General features: G+C 38.4%; 1 protein-coding gene across 1 annotated transcript in view; it reads right to left on the bottom strand.

Moving 5' to 3' along the window:
* TLK1 (tousled like kinase 1) overlaps positions 1-16,022 on the bottom strand; it is a 192,191-nt gene that overhangs the window by 143,939 nt on the left and 32,230 nt on the right. The window lies entirely within an intron of this gene.

The following is a 16,022-nucleotide window of genomic DNA, read 5'->3' as shown; positions in this document are numbered from 1 at the left end:
CCATATGAACATCAGTCTGTTTCTGCACTTTATTGTTTCACTAACCTAATCCTGAGCCATATACACCTATCCATCTATCTATACATACAAATATAAATGTGTTATACATACAACATCTCATATATTTCACCTAGAATGACGGAAAAGAATAAGCACAGAAAGCCAGGTTCCTGAATCTTGTCTATACATTCAGTTACGTAAGCCTGTGGTAAAGAGAAGACTGGTCTAATATAGAGCACTCTAAGTAATACCTCACCTTACCTCTAAGATACTTAGTCACATGAAACACTTTGGTTGTAACCCTTATAAGCAAAGGTTCAGACATACTGAGACTAAATTATTCATACAAGGAAATACAGCTTGCCATCAGAGGCAAAGCATGTTGGGTTTTTGCTTCTCTATACTATCATGACCTTAGAGAATGAGAGTAATTTCATTTCAATTTTATTCTTATAAAAAAAGTCTGACAGCTAATTTTTCTTTCATTAAAAAAAAACATGCACAGAGATAGATAAGTTGTATAAGCAAGGCCACACTCCTTAACCTCTCCATGTTTCAGCTTCATTATATATAAAATGGAGACAATAAAAGCACATGCTTTGTACTTGTTAGAGTAAAACAAGCATATATGAAGAGCTTGGAACCAAACCTGTCACTTAGTATACAATATATGTGTACTAAAAAAGAAGTGCTCAATAAACACTGGCATATGTTATATATATAATATAAACTCTCTTTCATCTTTCTGAGATTAAAAGTTCCTGGCAGGTAGAATGGCATATATTCCAATGCCTAATTTCTTTACGTTAATACAGCAGTAACATAACTAACTCCTCTCCCTCTAATTTCAGCCTTATAAAAATGTACTATTTTTAAAACCAATCAATCTCTATATATTACACATATCTAGATCTACACATATGTACAAAGGTATGTATATATACACATTACACACATATATGTATACAACATATGTATAAAGGTATGTATATATACATACACATATATGTGTATTTTATAGTAGGCTATTCCGCAATTTTCACATATTGTTCTCATTTTAAAGAAGGAAATTGAGACACCGGGTGGTTAAGTTACATTGCCTTTTGTCAGAACTTGAATATCCACTCAACTAAATATCTCTGTCCCAAAAGAATGGTCCAAAAACATGTAAGGTGTGTGTGTGCATGTGTGTGTGTCAGAGAGAGAGCACGAAAGTGTGCATGAGCAGAGAGAGCACATTCTTGCATGTGTAAAGAGGAATATTCTCTAGGAAAATGGTTCATATGTCTCAACCTAATCAGAGTGGCATATGGTATAATGAGTCCCCTACTGTCTTACAAATGATTACTCATGACTGCCATTTTTTATAGTGTTCAGTGATTCCAATAAATTATGTTACATCATTCTCATACATCTTTTATTTGTGTATTATTCTCAAGGCTGCCAAAACAGTAACAGATGCAGTCTTATTAAGTCTATACCTTATAAGGCTGGCCCTCAAATTTATAACATAGTCTTCCAGCAAATCTATGCAACCATTTAAGAATCTGACTTTTACCAAGTTTTCTTTCAATTATAGTAATTTTCTATTTTTTCTTTCCCCCAATGCCAATCTATATGCCTTATATAAAAAAAGACACGTATTTCCATAAAATAGTGATAAGAAGTAATTTCTCTTTCTTCCATTTATACCACTGGTCATGAATCCAAAATTTTGCCAACAGTAAAGAAAAATGCTAACATACAAAAAATTCGTAACTAAAAAATTCCACCCATAGTTCTACTTACTACCCAAAGACAACTAATACCAACATTCAGATTTGTTTTCTTCCAGTCTTTTTTCTGTATACTTTATATTCAACAATTAAGATGACACCTTAGTAACTTCTGGCATTCAAAGATGTTTCCATGTTTATAACTTCAAGCATTTTCAACAGACCCTAAAGGTTGACGACACAATAAAATTATCATTTGCTAAAGTGCTGCTAAATGAGAGAAACTTATATGATTTCTACCCATCCAATTCGCATTTGGGTTTTACTTATCTGTAGTTGTATATCTAAAAACTCATAGTTACCCTAAACCCCAAACAAAAAAAAAGATCCTCCCAAATAAACCCAATTAATGATATTAATCATGAAAATGAATGGCACTCTTTGCCATAAAAAACAAGCTCCCAATAACTGTAAACTTATGTATGTATATAGTAAGTTCATTGTATGTTGCTACCACTCTAATAATACAATGCAGTGTACATGTTTTAATGAAATTTATTTAAATTTCCTTACAAATAAACTTCTGTTAAAACTGATAACTGTTAGAGCTGTGTGATGGGTACATTAGGGTTTATTGCAATATTCATTACACTTAAATAAATTAAAAATTTTTTCCTTGACAGCAAACTTCTTATATTTTTCTACATTTTTGTGACAGAAGTTGTGTTTTAAGGACATTCACAAATTTCAGAACTAAGAATATCTGGCAGACATCTGTACTGTGAAGATACTAATTACTCTTTAGTACCCTGTGTTACAAAATAGTAACTCTTCCAATTATACAAAAGCAATTTTCCACATGAAAGGTTTTCATGAACATTATTTTCATGACTACCTAATATTCCATTAAATGGATATACAAGTAATATATTTATTCCCCTACCATTGGTGATTCAAGGGGTCCTAACTTCTTCCTATTAAAAACAGTGCTGCAGGGGTGGAGCCAACAAGGTGGACTGAGTAGGACAGTGGGAATCTCCTCCCAAAAACATACATATTTTTGAAAATACAACAAATACAACTAATCCTAAAAGAGAGACCAGAAGACACAAGACAAAAGCCAGACTACATCCACACGTGTGAGAGCCCAGCACCTGGTGAAAGGGGTAAGATACAAGCCCCGGCCCAGCGGGACCCGAGCACCCCTCACCCCAGCTCCCTGCGGGAGGAGGAGTCAAGTGGGGAGAGAGAAGGAGCCCAGGACTGCTAAACACCCAGCCCCAATCACCCGCACCAGAGTGCAGACACAGTGCATGCGTGGAGGGCTGGAAACTAGGGAAACAGGGCATCAAGACCTCTGAGCGAGTCCCGAAGCTGATGACCCTGTGACAAAGAAAAGCGAGTGCTTTTTGAAAGTCTTAAAAGGGACAGGGACGCAACAGCTGGACAGAAACAACCCAGGTCACAGTCCAGCAGCTGGAAATTCCAGGGAAACCTGGGCGCACTAACCCCCTGGGCAACAGCTCTGAGACCCCTCACAGAGGTAAACAGCCAAACGGCCCCCCGTCCATTACCCCTCCAGGGCGCGGCCATAGCAGAGAAGCAGCCTGAGGTTGGCCATGCCCTCTGTCAGGGAGCTTCCTCCATACCGGCGGGCAAGACACAAAGACACAGTATACACACAATTGCCCAACACAAGCCACTAGGGTTTGCAGTTGTCCCAGTAAAGAAAGGCCACTAGCAAGTGGAAAGTTTGCCTCTCCAAGCTGACAGTCAATAGCACATATCAACATGAAAAGGCAAAATAATTTGATCCAGACAAGACTAACCCAGACAGCTTCGGCATCTGCTACATCTTCCCCTGAGAAGGAACCTGGGGAGATAGATTTAACCAGTCTCCCTGAAAAAGAATTCAAAACAAAAGTCATAACCATGCTGATGGACTTGCAGAGAAATATGCAAGAACTAAGGAAGGAGAATATAGAAATAAAACAAGCTCTGGAAGGACTTCAGAACAGAATGGACGAGATGCAAGAAACCATTAATGGACTAGAAAACAGAGAACAGGAACGCAGAGAAGCTGATACAGAGAGACATAAAAGGATCTACAGGAATGAAAGAATTCTAAGAGAGCTGAGTGACCAATTGAAACGGAACACCATCCGCATTATAGGGGTACCAGAAGAAGAAGAGAGAGAAAAAGGGATAGAAAGTGTCTTTGAAGAAATAACTGCTGAAAATTTCCCCAGCCTAGGGGAGGAAATGGCCTCTCAGACCACAGAGGTACACAGAACTCCCATGACAAGGGATCCAAGGAGAGCAACACCAAGACACATAATAATTAAAATGGCAAAGATCAAAGACAAGGACAAAGTATTAAAGGCAGCCAGAGAGAAAAAAAAGGTCACGAACAAAGGAAAACCCATCAGGCTACCATCAGACTTCTCAACAGAAACCCTACAGGCCAGAAGAGAATGGCATGATAAACTTAATGCAATGAAAGAGAAGGGCCTCAAACCAAGACTACTGTATCCAGCACGATTATCATTTAAATATGAAGGAGGGATTAAACAATTCCCAGACAAGCAAAACTTGAGGGAATTTGCCTCCCACAAACCACCTCCGCAGGGCATCCTACAGGCACTGCTCTAGATGGGAGCACTCCTAAAAAGAGCACAGAACAAAACACCCAACATATTAAGAAGGGAGGAGGAGGAATAAGAAGGGAGAGAAATAAAGAATCATCAGACCATGTTTATAATAGCTCAACAAGCGAGTTAAGTTAGACAGTAAGATAGTAAAGAAGCTACCCCTAAACCTTTGGTAACCACAAACTTAAAGACTGCAATGGCAATAAGTACATACCTTTCAATAATCACCCAAAATGTAAATGGACTGAATGCACCAATCAAAAGACAAAGACTAATAGAATGGATAAAAAAGCAAGATCCATGCATATGCTGCTTACAAGAGACTCACCTCAAACCCAAAGACATACACAGACTTAAAATCAAGGGATGGAAAAAGATATTTCATGCAAACAACAGAGAGAAGAAAGCAGGTGTTGTAATTCTGGTATCAGACAAAACAGACTTCAGAATAAAAAAAGTAACAAAAGATAAAGAAGGACGTTACATAATAATAAAGGGCTCAGTTCAACAAGAGGATATAACCATTATAAATATATATGCACCCAATACAGGAGCACCAACATATCTGAAACAAATACTAACAGAACTAAAGGAGGAAATAGAATGCAATGCATTCATTCATTCTAGGAGACTTCAACACACCACTCACTCCAAAGGACAGATCCACCAGACAGAAAATTAGTAAGGACACAGAGGCACTGAACAACACACTAGAACAGACGGACCTAATAGACATCTACAGAACTCTACATCCAAAAGCAAAAGGATACACATTCTTCTCAAGTGCACATGGAACATTCTCCAGAAGAGACCACATACTAGGCCATAAAAAGACCCTCAGTAAATTCCAAAAGACTGAAATCCTACCAACCAACTTTTCAAACTACAAAGGCATAAACTGTACAAAGAAAGCAAAAAGGCTCACAAATACATGGAGGCTTAACAACACGCTCCTAAATAATCAATGGATCAATGACCAAATCAAAATGGAGATCCAGCAATATATGGAAACAAATGACAACAACAACACAAAGCCCCAACTACGGTGGGATACAGCAAAAGCAGTCTTAAGAGGAAAGTATACAGCAATCCAGGCATATTTAAAGAAGGAAAAACAATCCAAATGAATGGTCTAATGTCACAATTATCGAAATTGGAAAAAGAAGAACAACTGAGGCCTAAGGTCAGCAGAAGGAGGGACATAATAAAGATAAGAGAAGGAATAAAATTGAGAAGAATAAAACAATAGCAAAAATCAACGAAACCAAGAGCTAGTTATTCGAGAAAATAAACAAAATAGATAAGACTCTAGCCAGACTTATTAAGAGGAAAAGAGAGTCAACACAAATCAACAGAATCAGAAACGAGAAAGGAAAAATCACGACGGACGCCACAGAAATACAAAGAATTATTAGAGAGTACTATGAAAACCTACATGCTAACAACCTGGGAAACCTAGGAGAAATGGACAATTTCCTAGAAAAATACAACCTTCCAAGAATGACCCAGAAAGAAACAGAAAATCTAAACAGACCAATTACCAGCAAGGAAATTGAAGCGGTAATCAAAAAACTACCAAAGAACAAAACCCCCAGGCCAGATGGATTTACTTCAGAATTTTATCAGACATACATGGAAGACATAATACCATTCTCCTTAAGGTTTTCCAAAAACTAGAAGAGGAGGGAATACTCCCAAACTCATTCTATGAAGCCAACATCACCCTAATACAAAAACCAGGCAAAGACCCCACCAAAAAAGAAAATTACAGAACAATATCTCTGATGAATGTAGATGGAAAAATACTCAACAAAATATTAGCAAACCGAATAAAAAAAATACACCAAAAGGATCATACACCATGACCAAGTGGGATTCATCCCAGAGATGCAAGGATGGTACAACATTCAAAAATCCATCAACATCATCCATCACATCAACAAAAAGAAAGACAAAAACCACATGATCATCTCCATAGATGCTGAAAAAGCATCTGACAAAATTCAACATCCATTCATGATAAAAACTCAGCAAAATAGGAATAGAGGGCAAGTACCTCAACATAATAAAGGCCATATATCATAAACCCACAGCCAACATTATACTGAACAGCAAAAACCTGAAAGCTTTTCCTCTGAGATAGGGAACTAGACAGGGATGCCCACTCTCCCCACTGCTATTTAACATAGTACTGGAGGTCCTAGCCACGGCAATCAGACAAAACAAAGAAATACAAGGAATCCAGATTGGTAAAGAAGAAGTTAAACTATCACTATTTGCAGATGACATGATATTGTACATAAAAATCCCTAAAGACTCCACCCCAAAACTACTAGAACTGATATCAGAATACAGCAAAGTTGCAGGATACAAAATTAACACACAGAAATCTGTAGCTTTCCTATATACTAACAATGAACCAATAGAAAGAGAAATCAGGAAAACAATTCCAACCACAATTGCATCAAAACGAATAAAATACCTAGGAATAAACCTAACCAAGGAAGTGAAAGACCTATACTCTGAAAACTACAAGTCACTCTTAAGAGAAATTAAAGGGGACACTAACAAATGGAAACTCATCCCATGCTCATGGCTAGGAAGAATTAATATCGTCAAAATGGCCATCCTGCCCAAAGCAATATACAGATTTGATGCAATCCCTATCAAATTACCAGCAACATTCTGCAATGAACTGGAATAATTCAAAAAAATTCATATGGAAACACCAAAGACCTCGAATAGCCAAAGCAATCCTGAGAAAGAAGAATAAAGTAGGGGGGATCTCACTCCCCAACGTCAAGCTCTACTATAAAGCCATAGTAATCAAGACAATTTGGTACTGGCACAAGAACAGAGCCACAGACCAGTGGAACAGACTAGAGACTCCAGACATTAACCCAAACATATATGGTCAATTAATATTTCATAAAGGAGCCATGGACATACAATGGTGAAATGACAGTCTCTTCAACAGATGGTGCTGGCAAAACTGGACAGCTACATGTAGGAGAATGAAACTGGACCATTGTCTAACCCCATATACAAAAGTAAACTCAAAATGGATCAAAGACCTGAATGTAAGTCATGAAACCATTAAACTCGTGGAAAAAAACACAGGCAAAAACCTCTTAGACATAAACATGAGTGCCTCTTCTTGAACATATCTCCCATCTCCCCGGGCAAGGAAAACAACGGCAAAAATGAACAAGTGGGACTATATTAAGCTGAAAAGCTTCTGTACAGCAAAAGACACCATCAATAGAACAAAAAGGAACCCTACAGTATGGGAGAATATATTTGAAAATGACAGATCTGATAAAGGCTTGACATCCAGAATATATAAAGAGCTCACACGCCTCAACAAACAAAAAACAAATAACCCAATTAAAAAATGGGCAGAGGAACTGAACAGACAGTTCTCCAAAAAAGAAATACAGACGGCCAACAGACACATGAAAAGATGCTCCACATCGCTAATTATCAGAGAAATGCAAATTAAAGCTACAATGAGATATCACCTCAAACCAGTAAGGAAGGCTACCATCCAAAAGACAAACAACAACAAATGTTGGCGAGGCTGTGGAGAAAGGGGAACCCTCCTACACAGCTGGTGGGAATGTAAAGTAGTTCAACCATTGTGGAAAGCAGTATGGAGGTTCATCAAAATGCTCAAAACAGACTTACCATTTGACCCAGGAATTCCACTCCTAGGAATTTACCCTAAGAACGCAGCAATCCAGTTTGAGAAAGACAGATGCACCCCTATGTTTATCGCAGTACTATTTACAATGGCCAAGAATTGTAAGCAACCTAAATGTCCATCGATAGATGAATGGATAAAGAAGATGTGGTACATATACACAATTGAATACTACTCAGCCATAAGAAGAGGGCAATTCCTACCATTTACCATTTGCAGCAACATGGATGGACCTGGAGGGTATTATGCTCAGTGAAATAAGCCAAGCGGAGAAAGAGAAATACCAAATGATTTCACTCATCTGTGGAGTATAAGAACAAAGGAGAACCTGAAGGAACAAAACAGCAGCAGAATCACAGAACCCAAGAATGGACTAACAGGTATCAAAGGGAAAGGGTCTGGGGAGGATGGGTGGGTAGGGAGGCATAAGGTGGGGGAAGAAGGGAGCTATTAAGATTAGCATGCATGGGGGGGTGGGAGAAAGGGGAGGGCTGTACAACACAGAGAAGACAAGTAGTGATTCTACATTTTGCTATGCTGATGGACAGTGACTGTAAAGGAGTTTATAGGGGGGACCTGGTATAGAGGAGAGCCTAGTAGACATAATATTCATCATGTAAGTGTAGATTAATCATAACAAAAAAAGAAAAAAAGAAAAAAAGAAAGGAAAGGGGGATTACTCCCTGATGGGATAAAACTAACTGTAAATCAACTTTTAACACATGCTTTAAATATCCTTAATTTTGATCACTTAAATGGTGTCAGATGATCAGCTATGGAGGTACACTTTTCTGATAATATTCCTTTCTCTTACGAAAAAAAAAAAAAGCTGTTCCTGTGTGGTGACCTCCAATGAGTCCTACACAATGGTATAAAGGGCATATCAAAGCGTGGGCAGTCTGTTTGTGTTTATACAGAGGATCAAAGCCTAATTTGGTTACCCAGAAAATGAAATAAGATACGATATGAAGAAGAACTTCCAACATCAGTACTCTCTGGAAGAGTCATACCAGAAGATGATCATCAAAAAACCTCAACAAAGATCCAGGCGCTGGTACAGTTGTACCTGCATTCATCCCACCGGTTCCTGGACTTGCCATGGGAATGAAGAAGGAGACATCTAAGCTGGCCTGTGCATACAGTAAAACAACAAATTTGACTGGATCTATACTTTTGGAACTCAACCAAGAATTAGGAGAAGTTCAAGTTGTAACTCTACAAAATCTTACAACTACAGACTATCTACTGTTAAAAGAACATATGGGATGTGAACAGTCCCCACGAATGGATTGTTTTGTCTCATTTCTCTCAGACTGTTCAAGTTCAGTTGGACAATATCCACCATATCATAGATACGTTTTCACAAATGCCTAAGGTGCCTAACTGGTTTTCTTGGTTTCACTGGAGATGGCTGGTAATTATAGGTCTGCTTTGGTTATGTAACTGTACTGCTATTATGTTAATGTGTGTGTGCAATTTAATTAGTATTTTAAAACCTATGCATGCTGAAGTTACTGTACAAGAAGATATGTCAAAGAAATAATCAATCTTCCCATGTTTTTTTCCACCTGCTACTTCTATAGCTTTTCTTCTTCCTTCGTAATTACAACTCTTAAATAGAATTCGTGCGTCATATCGAATTTACCAAGTATCATAATTCCTCCAAGTGGTAAAGATACCTCAAGACAAATGCTGGGCATAGAAGCCACCGGGCATAAATATGCAAAGAAGCAAAAAGCTAACCTTTTCAAACAATATGGCTTCTATCTCACTTACCAACTTTACATTTCCCTGTATGGCCCTGGAAGATGACTGGTTAGCCAGAGGTGGGTAAGATTCCTCAAAGGAGGAACAGCCTAAGACAGGCACAGTTGCAGGGGGGCCATCAGATGAGAAATTGGGGATCAACAAAGGTGAGGCTTAGAACCTCACCCCCCCTGTTCTGAGAGAAATCTTCTGCATCCATGGATGTTTTATTGCCCTTGTCTAGCTTGGATTAACACATAGTCTACAGGCACACACCTGATCATCTACATTTGCTCTTTTACAACACTAAGCTATGTTTTCCACCTTTATCTTGCATCTGCCTACCACTTCAGCATTTTATTAAAAATAATAATAATAAAGAGAGAAATGTGGTATCCACATATAAATCAAGTATAAAAATCAAACAAATATTCATATTTGAACTGATTGTTTATAGTTCATAATGCTTGATCAAAACCAAAAGTTTCTGTGATGATTGCCCTTGTACTGTTCACCATGTAGCTTATTCACTATGTAAGAATTTGTTCTCCATGTAAGAACTTGTTCGTTATGCCTCAGAGGATTGGAGACTGACAAAAATTAGGCTTGGGGTGGATTAATGATTGAGCACTGACTCCCCTATACAGAATTTTATTGTTGTTAACAACCATTTGATGAATAAATATGAGAGACGCCCTCTCAAAAAAAAAAAAAAGTACAGACTTCCAATTGTAAAATAAGTAAGTAACCGGGATGTAATGTATAGCATAAGGAATATAATCAAAATATTGTAACAACTTTGTATGGTGATAGCTGGTAGCTAGAATTATCATGTATATAAATGTTGAATCATTGTGTTGTACATCTGTAACTAATGTAATACTGTATGTCAACTACCCTTCGATGAAAAATAATTATCTACAAAAATAATAATAATAATAAAAAACAGTGCTGCAACAAACATCTTTCTACTTAACAGGTTTTGTTTGAATTTCAGATTATTCCCTTAAATCTATGACTCCCAAAGCATGGTAGGAAAGATGATTTGTAAAAACTTATCTCTGCCCCGACCCACCAGCAATCTCCAACTAGAGTCAATAGGTTAACTGTGCAGAAAAGGGTTAACATAACAGGTTTGAAGATACTATCTTTAGAAAGCCCTGCCAGCAAAGAATTCCCACCTTTCCTTAACTGATAAGGGTGGCTCACAGTGCCTGGACTGATTGTACAAACAATGTGGTACATGCAAAAGAGGGTACTCCTAACAAGACCTTGAGTGCAGAGTCTCTAGTGGACCTCCCTGGACAAATGTACTGCACACAATGTAGGTAGACAGATATTTACCCTATCTCTATATCTAACTACCTATCTATCCAGACACTCAGTAACATGACAGACCTTATTTAGAAAACCAAGAAACTACAATTTCCTATAGATCAGTATGTAAATCTACATAATAAAAAAAATTTTAAGTACACATTGAGCTACTTTAGTTAGGTAGAATATTAAATACTGTTACATGGGAAATATTATAGCTTCTACATTTCTCCTAATTACAGATTCCACAGTGGATTCATGGACACCAATTAGGATCACAACAGCTACAATCCAGATAAGAGAAGACAGTAGCTTGGACTACAGCAGTGGAAGTTCAGAATGGTATCTAGGAAATGAAAAAATAGGACTTGGTGAATGACTGAATTTGAAAAGCAGGGTAGTAAAGTAAAGGGAACAGTATGGATAATTGGTAGTAATACTCACTAAAAATAGACCTGTTGTGGGATGTTTTCATGAGTTCCTTTTGAAAATACCAAATTTGGTTTGATTTAGAGACGATAGTTTCATCCTGTAGCCCTTAATTACCCTACTCACCTCGTCACAAAGACTGAGCAGCTCAAATAAAGGCCTATTACATGTGCAATGGTTCAATTATCATTAGGGTGGCAAAAGGAAGAATATGTACAAAGAAAGCTTTGTTCAATATACCAAAAATACAAGAACAAAGTATGAGGAAAAAACTGTTTTCACTGACCATTTAGACACTGAAAAATTCATCCATACTATGGATCATTTATATGATCAGCACTGTAAGCCACTGGGCCTAAAAGATAAATAAGACAATGATGGAACTCACACTATGAATAAGGAGAAAGACAAATGATGTTAAAAAAACTTGGAAGTGATTTTGGCTGGGTACAACAGGACCAATTTTGTTAACTATGCATTATGTAAGCCTAAGTACTATGCAGCACAAAAAACTCCCTAAACTTACATGCTGAATGAACTATTTGGTTACAATATACAGGAAAGGTGTATGATTGAATAATTCCATACAATGCAAAAAATCAATTGTATTTCTTTTTAGTCTTTCTTTTTAGTCACGTTGTGTATACTTCATCTTCTCAGGCTGCTGTTCATGTAATCTGAAAACGATGCAATGTTTCACTTCCCTGTTAACTTGTTTTCAGCAATTCAGAACTTCTACCTACTGTGCTCCTCATTCTTGCAAGATACTACTTTAGTAAAGGTAAATTATGTTACCTTGTTTATACTTGTAGACACCCTGAAAGAGAGGAAAGAAATAGTATTCTTAAAAAAAATATGGGAGGGGAATTCTCAAGATGGTGGCATGAGTAGGGTGGCAGAAATCTCCTCCCAAAACTATACATACTTTGAAAATACAGCAAATACAACTATTCCTAGAAGAGAGACCAGAAGACAGTACACCAGCCAGGCTACATTTACATCTGCGAGAATTCAACACCTCACAAAAAGGTTAAGATACACAGCCATGACCTGAGCACTCCCCCCATTGCAGCTCACTGGCGGGAGGAAAAGAATCAGAGTGGGGAGAGAGTGGAAGGACAGGACTGCTAAATAACCAGAACTTCAGGTGCCCTAACCCCCTGGGTGGCAACAAAGCACCGAAGCCCCTCATGGCGATAAGTAGCCTGCCATTCATTACCCCCCAACAGCATGGAAAGCTACCTGGCTGATCCACCATTGCTAAAGAGCAACTGAGAAGCAGACCAGCTCACAGCAACCACACAGAGGCTTCTCCCAGCACGTGGCTAACTGGGCCAGACTCAGAGGCTGCCCCCTGCCTGCAGTCAACCAACAAAGACAGTGGAGACGGGTGCAGAATCCAGAAGGCACAATGGGGCTTTGTTCTCACGGATGAACATGGCCGCTCGCCTGCAACCCCCTCCATCACCCTAGAGGGCCGCCCCCCCCCATGGTAACTCAGGGGATTAACCGAGAGGCTGCCCCATGCATGCAGCCAACCAGCACAGGAAGAGGAAGCCGACATGGAGTCTGAAAAGCACGTAGGAGCTCTGTTCTCATGGTGAACACGTGCTGAACGCCTGCACCCCCCACCAGTGCCCTAGGCCATCCTGAGGGCCACCCCATCCACAGAAGCTCAGGGAATCAACCTAGAGGCTGCTCCCTGTGTGCAGTTGACTGGCACAGGCAGCGGAGACAGGCAAGGAAACTAGCATGCAAGAAGGGACTTTGTTCTCCCAGCTGACACACATGCCACTCACCAGCGATCACTTCCATTGCCATGAAAAGGCAGAAGAAACTTGTTCAGTCCAAAATCCCTCAAACTCAGAGAGAGGGCCTGGTGAGACTGAAATCACCAATCTCACTGAAAAAGAATTCAAAACAAAACTCATAAGCATGCTGAGGGAGCTACAGAGAAATATGCAAGAGCTAGGGATAAATTCCAGAGGGAGGTAACAGAAATTCCAGAGGGAGGTAACAAACAATGGAAGGATTTAAGAGCAGACAGGATGAGACGGAAGAGACTGTTAAAGGAATAGAAATCAGAGCACAGGAATACAGAGAAGCTGAGGCAGAGAGAGATAAAAGGATCTCTAGGAATGAAAGAATATTAAGAGAACTGTGTGACCAATTCAAACGGAACAATATTCGCATTATAGGGGTACCAGAAGAATAAGAGAGGAAAAGGGATAGAAAGTGTCTTTGAAGAAATAGTTGCTGAAAACTTCCCGAAACTGGGGAAGAAAAGAGTCTCTCAGACCATAGAAGCCCACACTCCCAACACAAGGGACCCAACAAGGACAACACCAAGACATATAATTAAAAAGGCAAAGATCAAAGACAAGGACAGAGAAGAAAGAAGCCAGAGAGAGAAAAAAGATCACCTACAAAGGAAAAGCCATTAGGCTATCATCAGACTTCTTTGCAGAAACCTTACAGGCAAGAAGAGAATGGCATGATATATTCAACACAATGGAACAGAAGGGCCTTGAACCACAAATAAGGTATCCAGCAAGATTATCATTTAAATTTGAAGGAGGGATTAAACAATTTCCAGATTAGCAAAAGCTGAGGGAATTTACATCCCACAAACCATCTCTAGTATTTTAAAGGGACTGCTCTAGATGGAAGTGCTCCTAAAGCTAAACAGATGTCACCAGAGAAAATAAAACCACAGCAACGAAAGTAGATCAACCAAATACTAACTAAATGCAAAAAAAAATCAGCTATCCCCAAAATCAGTCAAGAGAAGCACAAAAGAGTACAGAAGAAAACACCTAACATATAAAGAGTGGAGTAGACATAAATAAGAAGGCAGAGAAATAAGGAATCATCAGACTGTGTTTATAACAGCATAAGTGAGTTAAGTTAGATGGTTAGATAGTAAAAACACTGCCCTTCAACCTTTGGTAACCACAGATCTAAAGCCTGCAATGGCAGTAAGTACATATCTTTTGATAATCATCCTAAATGTAAATGGACTGAATGCATCAATCAAAAGACACAGAGTGATAGAATGGATAAAAAAGCAAGACTCAGCTATATGCTGCCTACAAGAAACTCACCTCAAACCCAAAGACATACACAGACTAAAAGTGAAGGGATGGAAAAAGATATTTCATGCAAACAATATGGAGAAAAAAGCAGGTGTTCCAGCACTTGAATCAGACAAAATAGACTTCAAAACAAAGAAAGTAATGAGATAAAGAGGGATATTACATAATGATAAAGGGGGCGGTCCAACAAGAGATATAACCATTACAAATATATTTGCACCCAACACAGGAGCACCGACACATGTGAAACAAATATTAACAGAACTAAAGGAGGAAATAGAATGAAATGCATTCATTTTAGGAGGCTTCAACACACCACTCACTCCAAAGGACAGATAAAACAGACAGAAAATAAGTAAGGACACAGAGGCACTGAACAACACAATAGAACAGATGGACCTAACAGACATCTACAGAACTCTACATCCAAAAGCAGCAGGATACACATTCTTCTCAAGTGCACATTTTTTATGGAACTGCCAACCGGTTTTCCACAGTGGCTGCACCATTTTATAATCCCACTAGTAGTGCACAAGCGTCCCAATTACTCTACATCCAGCAAGATTATCACTTAATCACAATAGACAACAGACTAGGCCACAAAAAGACCCTGAGTAAATTCAGAAAGATTGAAATTCTACCAACCAACTTCTCAGATCACAAACATATAAACTAGAAATAAATTGTACAAAGAAAACAAAAAGACTCACAAACACATGGAGGCTTAACAACATGCTCCTAAAAAATCAATGGATCAATGACCAAATTAAAACAGAGATCAAGCAATAAATGGAGACAAATGACAACAGCAGCACAATGCCGCAACTTCTGCAGGATGCAGCAAAGGCAGTTCTAAGAGGAAAGTATATAGCAATCCAGGCCTATTTAAAGAAGAACAATCCCAAATAAATAGTCTAAATTCATAATTACTGAAACTGGAAAAAGAAGAAGAAATGAGGCCCAAAGTCAGTAGAAGGAGGGACATAATAAAGATCAGAGATAAAAAAAATTGAGAAGAATAAAACAACAGAAAAAATTAATGAAACCAAGAGCTGGGTCTTTGAGAAAATAAACAAGATAGATAAACCACTAGCCAGCCTTAAGAGAAAAAGAGAATCTGCACTCATAAACACAATCAGAAATGAGAAAGGAAAAATCACAATGGACACCACAGAAATACAAGGAATTATTAGAAAATACTATGAAAATCTATACGCTAACAAATTGGATAACCTAGGAGAAATGGACAAATTTCTAGAAAAATACAACCTTCTAAGACTGACCAAGGAAGAAACAGAAGATCTAAACAGACCAATTACCAGCAATGAAACTGAATCGGTAATCAAAAAACTACCAAAGAACAAAA

Source organism: Manis javanica, chromosome 12, assembly GCF_040802235.1.
Source record: "Manis javanica isolate MJ-LG chromosome 12, MJ_LKY, whole genome shotgun sequence".
NCBI lineage: Eukaryota > Metazoa > Chordata > Mammalia > Pholidota > Manidae > Manis > Manis javanica.
Note: the sequence above shows the minus strand (reverse complement) of the source record. Positions and strands in the feature narration are given on the sequence as shown.